Source organism: Malania oleifera, chromosome 7, assembly GCF_029873635.1.
Source record: "Malania oleifera isolate guangnan ecotype guangnan chromosome 7, ASM2987363v1, whole genome shotgun sequence".
In the NCBI taxonomy this organism is placed as follows: Eukaryota; Viridiplantae; Streptophyta; class Magnoliopsida; order Santalales; family Ximeniaceae; genus Malania; species Malania oleifera.
The window spans coordinates 26,683,937-26,703,889 of NC_080423.1; positions in this window are offsets into that span (position 1 = coordinate 26,683,937).

The following is a 19,953-nucleotide window of genomic DNA, read 5'->3' on the forward strand; positions in this document are numbered from 1 at the left end:
CCAAATTAAAGAAATGGGAAGCAAAAATTGCTATTATAATTGCAACAAAGGATTTAAACTCTTTATCTATAAATGAATTAATTGGCTTACTCATTACATACGAGATGACCATGAATATTACTAATGTTTCACTTCTGTGAGAGGAAAAAAAAAAAAAAACATAACTCTTATAGAAGCAAAACCATGTGATAATTTTGAAGATGAAGATGATGAGGAATTGATTGCAAACATGGCAAGATACTTCAAACGCAAGGAGATCAAAGAAAATTCCTTAAATAACCTCACAAAGATGACAGTAAAAAAGAAGAGAGGAAAGTATATGCCACGAGTTCAAGAAGAAAGGACATTTTAGATCTTACTGTTTGCTATACAAGAAAAGAAGCAAAAAAAAACAAAAAAAGTGCAATGGTACCACCTTGGAGTCAATCACAAACTTCAGACTTCGATGGCGAAGGAATCTTAAAAGAAACTGCAAATCTATTTCTTATGGTAAATATCAAAGAAAACCAAGAGATAACCAATGACTCTCTTCTTGCTATTGATGATATCTTTGATGGATTAAAAGGCTTGTGTCATAAGTATCTTCAATTAAAATAAAGGTTTTTCGCATTAAGATATGAGAATATTGAATTAAAGTTAAAAAAACAAAAGGAATTTGAAAGTTTTGAAGATCAAAATCTCAAACTAAGGTTGAAAATCATATTTAAAAAAAAAAAGAAAAAGATTGTAAGTTTATGATAGTCAAATTGAAGAACTAGAATTTGAAAACAAATTGCTTTTGAGAAAAACTAATTTTCTAAAGAGAGAATGTGAATATCAAGTAAGGGAGTTTGAAAATGAAAAAGATACTTTGAAAAAGAAGATTGAGATTTTAAGTAACGGAAGTGATGAGCTACATAACCAAGTCATAGACTTACAATGCAGTCTTGAAAACTTATTTATTGAACCATGTGCACTAAGACCCTTGAAAATCCAACAGATCGATTGGTTCATCCTAAATATTAGTTTGCAAAATCCCCCGAAAGGATATATTTCTCCAGAAAACATTCACCTCCTACTAGATGTAATTTTTGTACGAAGGTTGGATATCATGAAAAAGAACTATTTTGAAAAACAACATGTGTTTGCCAAAAGCAAACAAAAATAAGTTAAAAAAAAAATATCAATATTCCAACTAATATAGACCTAGCCTTCACTAGTACCAAGTTTGATAGTTCATTTTTTTTTTTTCTTCTTTGTAGATAAGTAGATGTCGATGCCCATTGTGCCTAAACAACTTTTCACTAAGAAGCTAGAGAATCTAAACTATTTTTTCTTTTGGGCTTCCTCTATTGTTTGGGTTTTCTACTAACTTTTTGCTAATTTTGATTGCATTGGGTGGCTTAACCTAATTCAAAATTGTAAGAAAAGGTTTGACAGTGATTTTGACTTTAGGCACAAAAATCAGGCAAAACCCCTGCCATTTTTTACTTTTCTATTGACTTTTTGCCAATTTTGACTACATCAGATGATTCGAGACAACATGAAATGATAAGAAGATGTATGACAATGATTTTGACCTTGGATAAAAAAATTGAGGCACAAAACTTGTCATTTTTTTGGGTTTTTTTTTTTTTTTACGTTTTGTTAGTTCTGATTGCATTGGGTGATCTGAGATAGTCTGGAATGGTACTAAGAGGTTCGATAGTGATTTTGACCTTGGGCATGAAAATTGAGGCAAGACTCCTATTATTTGTTACTTTTTTGTTGACTTTTTAAAAATTATGATTACACCAGGTGATCCGGGATAGTCTGAAATAGTAAGATGAGATTTGACAGTGATTTTGACCTCATGCACATAAATCAAGGTAAAAAATCAATCATTTTTGGCTTTTCTACTACCTTTTTGCCAATTTTAATTGTAGCAGGTGATTTGGGAGGTTTTACAATGATTTTGACCTCGAGCATGAAAATTGAGGCAAAATCCTTTTTATATCTACCTTTTCTATTGAATTTTTACCAATTTTGACTACACCAAGTGATTCGAGACAATCCAAAATGGTAAGGAGGAGTCTAACAATGATTTTAACCTCTTACACAAAAATAGAGGCACAATTATGACTTTTCTATAATTTCTGAATTGTTTTTTTGGATATTTCTAGATATTTTTGGCCACTTTTCGTGGATCCTACGTACCTTTCTTTTTATTTTAATAAACTAAAAAAGTTCAAAATGATAATAAATACTAATAAAATAATATTCATTATTAAAATATTAAAAAATTTAAAAAATTGGAAAAATAAAAAAATGAAATCTAAAATTAAATAAGGTGGGTGCATGGCCACATGCGCCTGCACATGGAGAGTGGCACACACATGCATACAGACACACACATAGGATCCTCAAAATAACATCATTTTGTCTCTTTTTAATATATATATATATATATATATAATATTTAAAATAGGTGGGCGATTGAGTGCATACATTTGTGCGTGATCACATGTGATGACCACGTGTTGGCGTGTGCATGCATACCACTTTATTGGAACAACATTGTTGTGAAAATTCGCAAGTGCACGAAATCGTAACAAGTAATATAGTGATAAAGAAGGATGTCGAACCCACGAGAACTATTTACGTATTAACTATTGAAATTGTTCTAATTCTCAATTATTTGAAAATTAAGAAAAGTGGTGGATTTGGAATTTGAAAAATAAATAAATAAATTAAATTAAATTAACTAAATACTTAAAAAGAAGAAGATTTCACCCAAGAAGAAAACACTAAGTCATCCGACTCACCTAACCAATCTAATCTCAAATCCTAATATAATGCAATCAATCAATTATCATCCTATTTGACAACAAAATATTCTAACTTATCTAAGACTTTCTCTTAAGTAGAATTAGAATTACCTAACATACGATAACCCGCAATATGTCTATGCAAATTTAAAAGCATTTGAGTACATTAAGATTAATAATATTTCACATAAAATCGACACAAATCATGTTGGCACATTCCTATCTTTCATTCAATTCATGGCATACATCATACAAAGTTAAACTACATGCATTATCTCTTGAATTAACATGCACAACAAATCACTCAACTATTGACCAGACAATTAAAAGCATTAAACTCAATGATGTATACTCAAAAGGAATGATAAAATTATGATCATATAGAAATAAGATTCAGAATTGTCATGGGGAGGTTACATCGTAGCCTTAGCAATAGCTATTAGCTCATAATAGAATCAAAACAAACCATAATAATTCTAGAATTCAGAATGTAAATTGTAAAAAGAGAAGAAGAAAGAATTAAAAAGGAAACTGTATGTAGATCGAGAATCTCAATCGTCAACAACTCCAATTTGGCCTCTCTCTTCTTCTTTTTCCAAGCTTCTAATTCCTCTCTAATGGTGAAGAAAATCCTCATTTTTTCCTAGCTTCAAATCCCCTCCTTTTGTAAAGCTTTGGTCGTCCTCCCTTCTTATGTTCCCAAAACAAGATTCTCCAAATCTCCTCCTTTTCACCTGCCGCCTTGATGTAAGATTTTCTCTATCGAGATCTTACCATATTAAAACATATTCAACATAAAAGTTGTGAGATTTTTTCTTAACTTTCCGTAGATACTCATATCACCCTTTTTGGAGTTCTCTAATAAAAGTTATGCTTCAAATACTGAAAAATGTTTCAGAAAATTTGAGTTTGAAAAGGACTCTTGATGAAGGGAATTTGAATTTGAAAAGGAAAGTTTCCTCCTTAATTCCCATGGATCCTTTAATTTATTTATTCCTAAACAAAAAAATAAAAATAAATCAAAACTCTAATAAATAAGAAAATTAAACCCAAACTAACATAAAAATAAGAGTGAAAGTATGACAAAACTTGTATAGAAATTAAACACATCAAACATCATTTAGACCCTCTTTTAATTTTTTTTAAAAAATTAAACAGTATCATTTTTTAGCTTTCTTCCTTCCTCTGTCTTCTTCCTCCTCCCTCTGTGGATGGTTGTATGATTCTCGATAGGTCTCCGCCATTTTTTCCAGTGGAGACCCTTATTCTCTCAATTTTCTTCACTAGTGAAACTCCCCAACTACTCTAGTCCCTTCTCCACCCTCTTCCGCCACCTTATAGCTAGCTAAAAACCGAACTTCACTCTCCCTATCTTCTATACGCTAGCCAACCTACTCTACACCCACCCCTTTATTTTATTTATTTATTCCCCCTATTTTTCTAGTTTATTTAAACCCCAAGGGGGTTCTAGTCCAAAGGGTCTCTTGGGCTCTCTTTCTCTTAACCCTACCTCTCTTTCTCCTTTCCACTCTCTCTCTCTCTCTCTCTCTCTCTCTCTCTCTCTCTCTCTCTATCACTTGCTTTTTCTGCTCTCTATTTCTTTCTCTTTTTCATTCCTATTTCTTGCATTCTATAGTGTGTGTATGTAGTATGTGTGCAGCCATGTTTGTTTGTGTGTGTGTGAATGCATAAGTGAGGGCATGCATGCCTGAATGCATGAGGATGGATGTATAGGTGCATGAATGCATACATATGGGGATATGTATGAATATGCATATGCATATGAATGCATGCATGCAATAAGTGGATGGATGTATGTGTGAATGAGTATTAATGCATGAATGTATGTAATGAATGGATGCATGTTGCGTATATATGCATGTATGAATGAATAGGCATATGTGGAGATGCATGTATGCATGATGCATATGAATACATGTACATGAATGAGTATAAATGCATGCAAATATATGATGATGCATATGAATGGATGCATGATGCCTATATATGCATGTATGAATGAATGAACATGTATGAGGATGAATGGATATGTGGTGAATATGTATGAATGCATGAATGAAGATGGAAAGATGCATATGAATGCTTGTATGAATGAATGGGTATGCATAAAGATGCATGGTGTATGGTGCATATGTATGCATGTATGGATGAATGAGTGTGCATGAAGATGCATGTATGAATAAATGGGTATGTGTGAGGATGCATGGATGCATGATGCATATATGGATGAATGGGCATGTATGAAGATGCATGGGTGCATGATGCATATATATATATATATATATATATGCATAGGTATGATGTTATGTATGGATGCATGAATTTGCATACATGAGGGTGGATTTATACATGCTTGCATGAGTTTATGTGTTTTTGATATGCATGGGTTTTTATATTTATATACATAAATAATATATATATATATATATATATATTCATATGTATATATTTATGTGCGTGTGTGTGTGTGTGTGTGTGTGTGTGTGTAACATTTGTAAGTAATGTATATGTATGTTGACGAAGTTTGAAAAATACTTGAAAGTAACAATGTATTCCCAAGAGGAGGGTAAATTAGTTATTTAAAAAATTATTATGCAAAATCTAAGTTTATTTTAAACCTTTTAAAAATTGTCAATCACAATCCCAATCTCAATTAACTAATCAGTGACAATATTATACCAATAGACAAACCTAGAAATATATGAAATTGAAAAATACGATCTGAATTTTACCTTCAACAATTTCAATAATCAATCCTGAATTCCAGCAAGCAACCAAGTACTTTCTTAAGACAAAAAATTCAATAATATAAATCACGTAAGTTAGCTACTTGTGCTTTGAATAATTAACCAACCACAATAGCTTTACCTTAGCCAACCACAATTGAATTCAAGAATTAGTACTTGTCTTAATTTTTAGCCAAAAACATAAACCATACAAATCACCAACAAACCAATTTAATTACTCAAAGAAAAATTAATCAAATCTCAGCATTCAACAAATATTCCCAACAAATTCAGAACATACACAACAGGTTATAAAGTATAGAATTTAAAGAGATAGGGAAATAAGATTGAACACCATATTTTTTTCAAGGTTCAGCTTACCGCCTACATCTAAGTAACTTGCTGTGAGGATTTCCTTTAACCGCTTTGTTCAATAGATGGAGTACGCCTCTCTCCTTTGGTAGGTGGAAACCCCTTTCTAATGAGAACACCCTCTCGCTAGCCAACGATTCAAACCCTGAACCATAAAATTGCAAAACCAGCAATACAAATTGTTTGTACAATAAAAATGTTGTCATGGCAGAGCAAAATTTGTACAATTTAAAGCACTATATACTCAAAAACAACAATATGCAATAGAATTTCTTGAAGATTGCAAAGGATTCTAATTATAATAGAAGAATTCAAATAATAAAAATCAGAATACATTTAGGGCTTTGAATAAATCACATAGTAGCTTTTTCGAACTTTAATCAAGAGTATGGATGATGTATGCATGAGTATTAGTTTCCCTAAAGCATAAATAAACACCTTTATATAGTGTAGGAAATAATCTTACCGCTTTCCTCAAGTTTGGAAACCAATTCTTTTGATTTTGTAAAGAAATTGGCGTTGTTAGAAAGTTTAAAACATAGACTTCAGTCGCCTGAAGTATAACCTCAGTTGCCTAAACTGTTTAAAAATAGCACTCCAGAATTGGCAGTAGTCATTCAGTCGCCTGAATTTAAGTTCTGATTTCTTCTTTACTGGCAGTAGCAATTCAGTCACCTGAGCACTAAGCCTCAGTCGCTTAAACACTATGCAACACAATGTTTCTCAACTTTTGATTCCAAAACTTGTTTACACTTACTTTGAAAAGTATTTTGGACTTTATGAAAATATTTTCCAAATTATAAATAAGGTCTTTAAGTCTAGAATTAAATCCTAAGAGCTTTAATCACAAAATTGAATTTTAAAAGTACTTACATGAGACTCTAATAAAAATTAAAACATTTAAACTCTATGTCTTTATGGTGTATAGCTTTAACATTGTCCAAGCTTGATAAGTGCTTCATTAAGCTCGTATTCTTTATGACTTATGAACTTAAGATCAACTTTAGGTCCATCTTCATCAGGTTCAATCATTGTGCTTGTAAAAAATATTAATATCTAAAATTTAACTCGAAAGTACATTTAATAACCTTAATTTGTTATCATCAAAACAAGATTAAGCCTTGTTAGGCCAACAATACTGACAGTAAATTTTTTATTGCTCTCATGAAGAATATTTTACACACCAATTACAAATGTTTGTATGGAAATATATACAAGTATACAAATTCTATTCTAGGATGAAAATTTAAAAATAAGCTTAACTGTTACAAAGATTTAACTCGTGATTTGCCTAACTATTACAAAAGCTTATCACATAACAGTTTTGGTGAAGCTTTAATTGGTAAATCGAGTTCTTTGAATAGTGATAATAGCCACACAGCTTCTGAAGCTACATTTGCAGGGGATCTATTTTCATCTACAGTTGACGATCTTGCTACAGCTCTTTGTTTGTTTGAACTCCAAGATATGGGGTTTGATTCCAAGAAAGCTTATGTATGCGAAGGTGGATGTATGATAATCAAGATTTCCCGCCCAATCAGCATCAGAATATGTTGTGAGATCAAAATTGGATTTTTTTTATTTATTTAGATGCCTTGAAAGATTGCTTGCTTCAAGTAACAAAGGAGTCTCTTTGCAGTTGCCTAATGAGTTACTGTGGGTTTGTGCATAAACTGTGAGAATTTATTTACTGAAAAAAAAAAATGTCTAAACGAGTGAGAGAAAAATATTGGAGACCTCCAATAACACTTCAAAACTCGATCCTATCAAAAGATGTTGTCCCATCAACCAACTTTAGAGTTGTTCTTGTGGACAGTGAAGTAGAAGCTTCTTTAGCACCCATCATGTTGGTTTTAGATAGAAAGTTTCGAATATATTTGTATTGTGAGAGGAAGAGATTGGATTTAATAGAAATGATTTTCATTCCCAAGAAAAAATGAAGCTGGCCCATGTCCTTTAAAGAGACTCTAACTCCAAGTTGTTAAATGATATAAGACACAAAGTTCATGTCACTACCAGTGATAACTAGATCATCCACATATACCATGAAATAGCACAAAAATAGAATTTTGGTGATATATAAACAAAGAGGAGCCCGCTTTCGAATTTTGAAACCCAAGATTCATGATTTCCATTTTTAGTGTTGAGTACCAGGCTCAAGGAGCCTATATAAGGCTATAGACGGCCAACTGCCTACGTCCCCGCCTTGGCTAACTAGCATAAGGATTATCATAATAACTTGCTCACTTAACCGGGTGGAGCAGAACCTATACAAATCAGGTCAAATTATCACAGGGCTGACCTCCTTTACACCAATTCTTACCGGGCTGGATTACCGCCCCCTCAAGCCACACCTGGAATCTCTCAAATATACAATCAAAAGGTACAATATATGAGTGCTTTCACGTAAAGCAGATTTGTACCACAAATGCGCACAATCACAAAACACCACAGATGATTTAAAATGTAAGCTCAGTGTGGTTTAAGTAGTTCAACTCTCAAATATATTTTCTATCAGTGTAATACGTACGTGAGAGTGTCAACAAGCAATCTTTGTATTTCTAAATGTTCTCAATCAAGAAGCTCAAACAAAGATATCATACAATATTCAAATATCCCAAATAGCATAAGATGTCAATCACATGAATAGTGTATATGCTTGATTTGCAAGATATATGTAATCTTTGTACTTCAGCAAATGGTATAGACTTGAATGGATATTGCCACAAAGATTAATATAACACACAAATATCTTTTCACAAAAATATCAATATGAATACCACAAGATATTTGAGTACGTTTGAAAATAGTTTTGCAAGCCAAAGACAAATATAAACTTCCTAAGTTATTGCAATGAGAATGCAACACTCGAAAGTTTAACAAGTCTTCTTAGGATAGGCTTATTAGTAAAGCCTCCTAAGAATACTTAGGTTATGCTCTCGTAAGAAAAATCAATTCAAAGTACTTCAAACAATGAGAGCAAACCTCTAAACAATAACATTTGATACACTTACAAATGATACAGAGAGATGAAGAAGGTAAGTACGAGTGGATTTAGCAAGAGTATGAGAAGTAGGATGTATTTTGCTTGAGAGAGAATTTTTAAGTATATTTTCTAATCAATGCTTAATTCTCCCAAATGAAAGAGTATATATAGACATACCAAACTTTTTTACCGTTAGGGACCTATTAGGAATTATTAGAAAAGTGTAATGACACTTAAACCATTTTAACCCTGTTTAAAAATTATTTATCCACGGTAAAAATTAAGGCAACCCGAGAGGTCGAGTCGACCAGATCAGTTTCGGTCGACCAGGACTCATATGGTTCGGTCGACTAGGGGACTTTTGAACTAAGGGCTTGGTCGACCAGGAGAGGGCGATTTCTCAATTTTTCGAGGTTCGGTCGACCAAGCCATTTTGAACTGGCTGGTTCGATCAACCAGACCACTAGGATTTCTCCTGAGGACCCTCGGTCGACTAGGTAGTTGGAGTACAAAAGTGGTCGGTCGACTAGATGGTCAAACTTTTGACCCAAGGAGGTTTCAGTCGACTAGAGCTTTTTGAACTACCTGATTCGGTCGACTAGGTGGTCAAAATGTTGATCGTAGAGGGTTTCGGTCGATCGGGGTTTTTGAACTATCCTGGTTCGATCGATCAGGGCCTTGGTCAATCAGTTGACCCAGGGAGGTTTCAGTCGACCAGGCCAAAATGAACTAACTTGGTTGGTCGACCGAAAGTGCACCATGTGTGCATTTCGGTCCTATTTCAAAACATACAAGCCCTAATGAAGTTCCTAACAAACATATGTGTAAATTTGTGTGTCCTAGGGTCATTTGGGATCCAATTTGAAGACACCGAAAAAGTCCGGTGTCGGTCAACCGAAGGGTACACCCTAAGGTCATGCTAAGATCATTTTGCATTATGATTTGGTTTGAACTTACAAGATAAACCATGCATGTGTTGTGTGTGCTTATTACAAACCGAATGTCCTAATTACTATTACAGACCAAATAGACCACTAAATATATTACAACTGAAAAACACAAACTGGTCTTCAAGCTTTAAGCTTTTCATATGCCATCAATGTGTTTGCTAATATAAACCTGCACATGAACTAGATACTCATTAGATACAGGAGTATTTGTCATTATCAAAACCAGGCGTGACCTATAAGGTCAACATTATCCAATGAGCTTGTTTTTCTGATTGTCTCATGAGCCACCATTGTTTTGGTACTGGGCTGATGAAAGTTTTGTTTTTGAGACTCGTTGTTATGGCTAGACACGTTTTGCTTTGAGAAGGCCTTAGAGTTGTGACCTCCAAAAGAAGAGTTGGAACCGAGTTGTCAAGTGGAGTAGTTAGCATAGGTGACCAACTGTAACGACCTCAAATTCTTATCATTATATATATATATATACAGTAAACATTCCTACGTAGCGGAAACATATATCATGAAACCATTTATATATAAACTGTACAATACCAGATTCTAAAATATACAGACCATACAAAAATGCCACTCTAGTATCATCTATCTCAAAAACATACAGAACTCTGCCAAAAACTTACCCTATAACTAGGGTGACCAAACACTCTCTCTATCTGCGAGCCTGATCTGCTCGCCTATCTGGCTCACCTGAAAAATGTTAGAATAAAAGGGTGAGACACTCAGTAAGTGGAAATATGCTATCACTAGTGTGTGGCAACTAAGTTAAGGATACTTTAAAAATAATAACTGATTTGTAATGCAATAAACAATCTGTAAACCATATCTTTCAAACACATCTTTCTTTCTCAATTTAAAGTACACTGTATCATCTGTATTTTTCTACTTTTCATACTGATAATATATCATACTATACTCATCATGTACTGTAAAACTGTAAATATGTATATATAACTGTGCTTTTATTTCTGGGACTCTGTACGTCATGATTTGACCCCTCATGAGAGGGTTGTGCGGCCCGTAGGCGGGACTCTATCGGGTCGGCCCTCCAGATAGGTCATCATACTCTACACTACCTCATCCCGGCCAAACTACATCCTCTCCTAAGCTCGGGACTGGCTACTACCTTGTCATACCGGCCCCCTCAACCCAGCGTACTGGGGAGCTGCATACTCTCGGAGCATGGCATGATGGTACCCACATACTATCTGAGATATGTGGTTGCACTCTGTCTGTATCTAGCAATGGTACCGTGCTCTGTAATCTGTATCTGTCTGTGTAACTTTCCTTAGGGTTCTGATACTATACATATATATACATATATATATATATATATATATATATATATATTCTTTTACTGTTTTCATCGTGTTTCCAAAATTACCATAACTCTATCTTTCTGTACTGTAAACACTGTATCTGTAGCATCTTGATGCTACCTCTATATATCTATCTGTGTATTCTGTATATATACTCTGTCTGTGTTCTGTATGTTATGGTAATAGGAAAAATATGGCATGTTATAACACTATATATATACACTGTTCTATAATAAACTGTAAGATAAAATACTGATCTGAGTATCTGTATACATGTATATGGATATATGTATATATCTGTTTCATGAACTATTCATATAAAATCTGTATATGCATGTACATATCTCTGTGAATATAAATCTATATCTGTATAATCTCTTATGCTGGAAAACTATATCAAATGTACATATTATCTATATCTTTATATTTAGCATAGTATGATATTTCATAACAACTGCATAAATTCATTCTTCACATGAAAGTCTACTTAGGCCACACAAACATTTATGCTCATTTTCTATAGAAACTGTATAATAGACTGACATAAAAACTTGCTTATAAAATCTCTATTAACTTTATTAAAACTCCTAGCATAGCATATTTCCCTTACCTCAACTTTGAAAAGCCCCTATAAAAATCTGGCTATATACCCGCAGGATTCCTAACCCGACATCCTGAGAACGCAATCCCCCAAAACAAAACATCAGTATTTCCTAGTCTACATCATTTTCTATAACTGTCAGGAAGTCAAAAACTCAATAAAAGCCTTACCTAGAATTTGGGATGAATTCCAACTTCGTTTTCTCGACGATCCGCTTTGGCAAACTTGTAGGGAATTCCGCCAGAAGAGTCGTGGTAGCCTCGGATCGTCGATCTGGCGACTGGTGGGGCCGAAAATGAAGAGAGAAGGGAAGAGAGTCGTAGAGAGAGAGAGAGAGAGAGAGAGAGGAGAGAGAGAGCTCGGTGAAAAATGAGAAATATCTCGAATTTCAACTATTTATAGAACAGGGGATTTCATCAACGAGACCCTGTATTCGTCGACGAGTCCTTCACAAATTTCGTCGACGAGACCCTGTATTCATCGACGAAATTCAGGCTGCCTCAGAATCCCTCTCGGTATTTTCTCGTCGACGAAGCCCCATGTTCGTTGACGAAATTTTTTAACCACTCCTCGACAAATCCCTGTATTCATCGACGAGTCCTTGTAATTTCTTAAATTTATTTTATTCTCCAAAATGCAATGTCATCGACGAACGCAGACGAAGTCTACGGCCTCCTTCTGTTTCTATATCTATTTTCCTCTCTCTTTAATATTTGAATATCAATATTTGAATATCAATGTTTGTATGGAAATATATACAAGTATAAAGAATCTATTCTGCGATTGAAAGTTAAAAATAAGCCTAACTTGCTACAAAGCTTTAACTCATGATTTACCTAACTGTTACAAACTTTAACCCGTGATTTGCGAAACTGTTACAAAACGTTTATGGCTGTTACAACCAGATTTTCAACCTAATAATCAAGTTGTATGATCTTGTGCTTGATTTAAGGAGTCCCCCTTTATATATGTATGTATACATGTGATAATGTATTCATGTATATCTAAATAATCTATATTTATGTATATATATGTATATATTAAATGTGTGTATATAAAATTTGTAAGAAATGTATGTGTAAAAACCTGAAATTTCATACCATTTTTTTTATATACTACAAAATCATATACTCTGATAATATCTGCTATAACATCTCAGGCCCCAAGTGAGCACTGAGGAAACCTGTTTATATTACATACCTATGCAGCGGAAAAACATAAAACTATCAATCCATATAAACAATACCAGAATTTTAGTACTCTTCCCAACCATACACACATATATACACATCACCCCAGTATCATCTACTCAAAAATGCTATCTCCTATATACACTTACTCAGCAAATAGGGCAATGTACTCGCCTCCTCTATCTGCGATCCTGATTTGCTCACCTAACTGGATCACCTGAAAAATATTAAATTACTGGGATGAGACAATGTTCAGTTAGAGGAAACATGCTATTACTAGTGTGTGGCGACTAAGTTTCGTAAATACTATACTGACAATATCTGAAATTGTAAAAGCTGGTAAATCAATGTACAATATAACTTACACCTAAGATACTTTAAAGTATAACTATAATATCTGAGTTTTCTACTTTTTCATACTTATAGTATCATACTACATCTGCTGATATTCTGTAAATCTATATACATATACATAACTATGATGCTTACCCTGGAAAACTGTACGTCATGATTTAACCCCTCATGACAGGGTTGTGTAGCCCATAGGCGGGACTTAATCCTGGTTGGCCTACCAGGTAAGTCAACAGTAACTTTACCAATCCTCATCTTGGTCAAACTACAACCTTTCTTAGGCACGGAACTGGTAACTATCTCGTCAAACCAGCCACCTTAACCCAGTCTTTCGGGGAGTCTACAATCCCTCCAGGCACGGTTAAAGGAAACCTCCCACACACTATCTGAGATGTGTGGTTGCACTCTAATCTTGTAATAGCAATGCTACCATGCTCTGATAACTAAATATTTACTGAACCAATTCATCAGGGTCTGATACTATATAGTACTGATATACATAATTAGCTTGCTGTTTCATCATGATTCCAAAATAACCATAACACTGAAAACTAATTCTGAATGTACTGTAATATATGTACTGTGTAAACTATAATACCATAGCGTAATGGAAAATAACCATAATACCGGAAATTGATATGAAATTACTGTATTATCAGAGTTGTATAAACTATAATAACATAGTGTTATGGTTTGAGTATTTTGGAAAAATCATGGTAATCTACTAATGCTGTAAAGTATCTATTTGTATAAACATTGTAATTCATACTCTCTGTTAGCTTTACCGTAATCCTAAGAGGGGGGTGAATTGGTATTTTCAAAATTAATGCCCTAGGTGAATCTCCTAACAACAGTATTACACAACCCTAAGGTCAATCTAGTGCAAATAAATTAAATCAATTTTAATATATAGCTAAAAATTAAATTGTATAATTAGATTAACCAAACATGCACAAGAAAGTTATGAATAAAGATGACACCCAGAAATGTTATCGATATGATGACCCAAATATATATATATATATATATATATATAATTAAAGTACAATAATAATAAAATAATAAAAATGGTCATTAAGTTAATATCAATACAAAAGTGTTTTTCTGTAGGATCCTTGATTCCATGTTTGATGCCTAAGAAAGACCTTGTCTTAGCGAGTGCTCAGAGACCACTGCGGTTCAGTCACTTCTTGGAGGTCGGCCTGGTCAAAATAGAATTTCATAGGATAAACAGGGTAGACACTATTTATATATGTAAATAAGTACATAAAATAATGTTTTAACTGACATAATTTGTAGAAATATATGATAAAATAATAATAATATAAGTATCTTATGCGGGGCCCACATGAATCCTGAAGCCGTGTGGAGGTTTACACGAGTCTCGAAACTATGTAGGGCTCATAAAATCATATGAGGATTATTGGAGTTACGTAGGATCCGTTTGGGTCTCGAAGTGGTGTGGGACCCACAAGACCATGTGGGGCCTGCATGAGTTTTTAAAATTCAAATTTAATTCTTATTCAAAAATAAATAATAAAATAAAAAAATACTAAAAATGGTTTAAAATTAATAACAATGATAATAATAATGATAATAATGATTAAGAAAAATAATAAAATAATAAAATAATTAATTAACTAATTGATTGATTAATTAGGTAAGTAATTAATTAAAATTTTATTTAGTAGGAATGGTGGCAAGCACTCCCACATGGCCTCCATCCCTATCCCATACTCAACTCATACCTTGCCCATCCTTTGCCCATTCTTTAATTTTAAAAAAATTATAATTTCACCCATCTCCTCACACTTTTATAAATTCCATTTTTTCCCCAAAATTTTCCTATAAATAGGAAGCTTTAAACCTTCATTCTTCACAACAATTTTTCCAAAGAAGAGAAGGATTAGTGAGTAAAAGAATTTGTGGTGGAGAGAATTTTTGAGTAAGTTCTCACTCACCCACTCTTTCCAATCTCATTTCTTAGAGATAGTTATTGTGTTCGTAGCACAAGGTAAAAGAAGAAGGTAAGTAAATTTTGATTATGTTAGTTTTTTCTTTTATTTAAAATTTATACCTGAGTTTATTTAATAAGTAAATTTCAATTATGTTAATTAGTTCCACAAAATTTCCATGAGTTTATTTTTACGCATATTTAATTATACCAGTTCTATCTTTAATATACTTGCATCTATTTTTGGGCTAAGAAATGTTCTAATCCTCTTGGGTAAATTTTCAGCATTTCTTTCTATTCAAAAATAAAATTATATATATTTTTAACACAAAAATTTTGTGACATGAGTTTATTTTTACGTTGCATTTTTTGTATGAAAATATGAGTAAAGATGAGGTTTTTACGATATTATTTTAAATTGCATAAATTATAATAAGATGATTTTAAAACCCCTTACGGCAACGAAAGTTCAAAGTTACAGATGCTCGGTACCGCAGCTTAAAGTTTATACGGATCAGAGTGCACCCACACTGTTTACAGAGTGGTTATTTATGTTAGTGGATTTCTCCTGAGTGCACACCTAGTTCCAGACCAAGACTTAATAAGGAAAATCTCACTTAAAGTTTACGTATGTTGATTTAGTTTGGTCAGCCAGCCAGCTAAGTCCAGTCTTCGGACCACACAACCCAGTCATGGGGGTAAACATGACTTACGGCAAACAGGCCTAAGGGTGGTTTTTACAATATATGTTTATACATAGTTAATTACGTATACAAAGTCACTGATGATTTGAAGGAAAAGTGTAAATTTACATGAAAAAAGATCATTTTAGTGCTTAAATGACGATCTAAAGAAAACGTATAAGGAAAAGTATATGTATATTTATCATTAAATATTTATACAGTTTTAAAGTTAAAAGTTTAATTTAACAGTTATAATATATGATTATAAAATTTTACTGTTATAGTTGATGGTAAAAATTTTATACAGAAATTTTTAAATTTATATTTATTCTAGAGACAGTTTTGAAGTTATAATATTAAATATTGTTTTACGAAATTTTTAAAAAGCTCATTTTGGCCACACACTAATAATAATCTTAATTACTTACTGAGCGTCGTCTCACTCCAATCATATTTTTATTTCAGATAACTCTAAAGAGCATGTTGGAAATCAGGCTTACCGAGCATGCGGGTGGGGATAGAAAAATAAAGATTGTTTAGAAATATTAGTATGATGCCAGATATTTATGTTTATGCAATTTTTCTTCTTTTGAAATAAATGATTGTAATATGGATAATTAGTGCTCTGGTTTAATAATAATTGAGTTTATTTGCTTTCGCTGTAAATCAATAATAAAAAGTTAATATCCCAGACCCTCTCGGGTTTGGGGTGTTACAATCGAGGTTCAGCAAATTGCCTACATCCCCGCCTTGGCTAACAATCACAAAGATTACTACTATAATCTCACTTAACGGGTGTAGCAGCACTTAAACAACCAGGTCAATTAGCACAGGGCTGACCTCAACCTTTACAAACAATCCTTACTGTGGCTAGATTACCGCCCCCTCAGGCCATGCCTATAATACAACATTATTTTCGCAATATAACTGGTATAGTGATTATGCTTCTCAATAAAGCAGATATGTACCAAATGCAATTAATCACATGCACATCAACAGTATAGGTTATGTAAGCTCAATGATGTGTATTTTTATGCAAACAACACTCAACAAGATGTGATCACAAGAATGTTCAAGAGTGTTCTAATCAAGCTATATCTTTGAAACAAGTTATATCAAATCTTAATAACGAATCAAGGTTTCAAAGATGCTAATCAAATATTAAAACTAACTCAAAATATTTTCCTTCAATGAAATAAGCACAAGATTAGTTTGAAAATATAGCTTGTGAAAAATATTTGCATAGCAAAATATAGCTCTAGGAATATTGCAATGACAATGCAAGAATCCTTAAGCTTATGAGTTTATCCCAACACAAGATTTATAATATTCAAATCTGCAGGATAAACTTAAATAAACTCCCTAAAATCAATATCAATAATCAATCAAAGCAATGTGAGTATTAGCAATATCTAATAAGGACTAGCACAATCAAAGGGACTCTCACAATGCTAAGATGTATCAAGGGAATGAAGAAATGAGAGTATTTGGGAAAAATATGATTTTGAAATAGAGAGGATTTTTGCTAATGATTTTTCTAATCTTATTGCTAATCCTTACAAATGAAATCATATATATCGACCAAGGCCAAATTATAACCATTTAGGATATGTAAGGCATTATCAGATTTGTTTTAAATCAATTTATAAAAATTAACCCTGTTTGACATTTTTAACCGCGGTAAAATATTATGTAATTCGAGAGGTTTCGGGTGGCTGAACTATGGTCCGGTTGCCAGAATAGACTCAGCTAAAAAAACTATTTTTTAAGATTCGGGTGCCCGAGTTTAAGCTCGGTTGGTTTAACAAAAGTTAGAATGTTTCTGTCCATGGTTCGGGTGCTCAAAGTTAAGTTCAGTTAACCGAATTCTAGTGTTTGGTCGCCTGGGGCCTATTTTGAACTAAAACCTTCGGTGGCCCGAGTTGGTGAAAAGTTCTCTTTTAAGGGTTCAGTTGCCCGTAGATGATACACTCATTTTTGATTTGGTCGCCCGAAACCAAGTCAATTGGCTGACTTTCTAATGGTTTGGGCACCCAAGGTGTTTTGAACACCAGGGGTTCGGTCGCCCAACCTCTCACAGAATTTTCAGTTTAAGTCCAATTTATTTCAATTTTGATCCCCTAATTGTGAATGATAATGGGGACTTGTTTGTATATAAGTGTTAGGACCTAAGGTCTCACTAAGGTCTTACTGAGCTTACCATATATCCTATATGCAAGATATGTAGATAATTATTACAGACCTTTTCTCCTAATTACTATTACAGACCCTCATTGAATTAAAATGAATTACAACATGCAAGTAGTCTTTAGCGTCTTCATGCTTTGCTCCAAGTGTCATTTATTGATCCACTAATAAAAACCTGTACATACACTTGATAGCCATCAAATACTAAAGTATTTATCATTATCAAAACCGGGTGTGACCTATAAGGTCAATACTCTCATAAAATCTTATAATACGTCTCTGCATAATAATATAAATCATACCAATCTAAAAAACTGTATTGTTTTTGTACTGAGCGGATAAGGTCTTGTAAACCTATTTATGTTTTGATACTATAAAACATAATAATCTAAAAACAGTATATTTCATATACTGATCTAATACTGTCTCATGCCGCACAACTACATAAATAAATATCTCATATACCGCTACTGTATTTTTTCAGACACAAATAATTTCTGAACTAAATACTAATATGGAAAATCATATACTTTATTAATAAATATTCTAACATTCCTAGCATAGCATATTTCCCATAGCTAACTGTCTGGGAGGCTCGCCTCCTACTCTATTCTCACGCTCACGGCGTACTATCCCCAAAATCTTGAAATAATGCATATAATCCTATTTTCAATAAATCAAATAAATTTTTGAACCTTCATACTCGTATTTTTCCAAACTATATCTTACCTGAGCTCCTGGAAAAATATCCACTGGGGTCCTCAAACCATGCCTGCAGGGTCCCAAGACACCCTATCCCTGAAAATATAATACCCTAATTTTATTCTACAAAACTCCAATAGATTCTCATATAATACACAATCTAGACTCCAATAAGCCTGCTAATATTGAAAATACCTAAATAATCTACTTACCCTAATTTTGGGATGGTACCCAAATAGCTCAAACCAACAATCGACTCTAGTAGACTTGTAGAGAATCTCCTTAGAATCAACGTGGCAGCTTTTGATCATTAAAATAGGAGAAATGGAACCAGAAACGTAAAGAGAAGGAGGGAGGGCTGAGCAGGAGAGGGAGAGAGCTGAGAGAAAACAAATTTCCTTGCTAAATCGTCATTTTCTGTTATTTATAGGCCTTTTGCCATGTGGCCTCGTAGATAAGCCACGTCACCTCGTCGACAAATTCAAGAAGGGAGTTCTTCGATGAGCACCTAACCCTAGTTGACGAGTTTCAGGCCCCGAAAACAGCCCTTCGGTAAACTCTCGTCGACGAGACATGCGTCCACATCAACAAGTTAAGAAGATTGTTCATGGACGAAGCCCTATTGCATCCCCCTTTAAAATTCTTTTTCCCTCTCTTTTCTTTATTATTTAATTCCCATAATTATCCAAGTTACTACATTCTCCCCTTCTTATAAAATTTTGTCCTCAAAATTCGCTACCTGTATTGAACACCATCCATTATGTAAAATGACCTACTTATTTTATTACTTACCCTCACTTATGGTAGAGGAATATCATGGTTACATTCAGGATTTTAGGAGATTACAAAAATACTCATAAAATAAAATTCCCCCAATACCAAAACATTACCTAGCCTATAATCTAAAATACAACTATATATTCATCACTTTGTACTGCATAAAATACAATTATTGTTACCTGAACAACACTGACTATTACTATATCCCACTAAACAGGTGTGTGTATTTCCATCTGATCTCCTCCTCAAGCTCCCACAAATCTTCTTCTATGGCATGATTTTTCTATAAAACTTTCAATAACTGAATTTTATTGGTGTGCAAATCTTGTTCCT